The sequence below is a fragment of the Taudactylus pleione genome, unplaced genomic scaffold, assembly GCF_031769625.1.
Source record: "Taudactylus pleione unplaced genomic scaffold, aTauple2 ptg001420l, whole genome shotgun sequence".
NCBI lineage: Eukaryota > Metazoa > Chordata > Amphibia > Anura > Myobatrachidae > Taudactylus > Taudactylus pleione.
Window position 1 is genome coordinate 417,798 of NW_028285819.1, and position 1,210 is coordinate 419,007.

Genomic DNA, 1,210 nt, shown 5'->3' on the forward strand with positions numbered 1-1,210 from the left:
TGCTGTGTGTCCTATGTGTGCTGTGTGTGTAGTGCTGTGTGTCCTATGTGTGTGTGTAGTGCTGTGTGTCCTATGTGTGCTGTGTGTGTAGTGCTGTGTATCCTATGTGTGTGTAGTGCTGTGTATCCTATATGTGTGCTGTGTGTGTAGTGCTGTGTATCCTATGTGTGCTGTGTGTGTAGTGCTGTGTGTCCTATGTGTGCTGTGTGTGTGTAGTGCTGTGTGTCCTATGTGTAGTGCTGTGTATCCTATGTGTCGTGTGTAGTGCTGTGTGTCCTATGTGTGCTGTGTGTGTAGTGCTGTGTGTCCTATGTGTGCTGTGTGTGTAGTGCTGTGTGTCCTATGTGTGCTGTGTGTGTAGTGCTGTGTGTCCTATGTGTGCTGTGTGTGTAGTGCTGTGTGTCCTATGTGTGTGTGTAGTGCTGTGTGTCCTATGTGTGCTGTGTGTGTAGTGCTGTGTGTCCTATGTGTGTGTGTAGTGCTGTGTATCCTATGTGTGCTGTGTGTGTAGTGCTGTGTGTCCTATGTGTGCTGTGTGTGTGTAGTGCTGTGTGTCCTATATGTGTGTAGTGCTGTGTATCCTATATGTGTGTAGTGCTGTGTGTCCTATATGTGTGTAGTGCTGTGTATCCTATATGTGTGTAGTGCTGTGTGTCCTATGTGTGCTGTGTGTGTAGTGCTGTGTGTCCTATGTGTGCTGTGTGTGTAGAGCTGTGTGTCCTATGTGTGCTGTGTGTGTAGTGCTGTGTGTCCTATGTGTGCTGTGTGTGTAGTGCTGTGTGTCCTATGTGTGTGTGTAGTGCTGTGTGTCCTATGTGTGCTGTGTGTGTAGTGCTGTGTATCCTATGTGTGTGTAGTGCTGTGTGTCCTATGTGTGCTGTGTGTGTAGTGCTGTGTGTCCTATGTGTGCTGTGTGTGTAGTGCTGTGTATCCTATGTGTGTGTAGTGCTGTGTGTCCTATGTGTGCTGTGTGTGTAGTGCTGTGTGTCCTATGTGTGCTGTGTGTGTAGTGCTGTGTGTCCTATGTGTGCTGTGTGTGTAGTGCTGTGTGTCCTATGTGTGTGTGTAGTGCTGTGTGTCCTATGTGTGCTGTGTGTGTAGTGCTGTGTATCCTATGTGTGTGTAGTGCTGTGTATCCTATATGTGTGCTGTGTGTGTAGTGCTGTGTATCCTATGTGTGCTGTGTGTGTAGTGCTGTGTGTCCTATGTG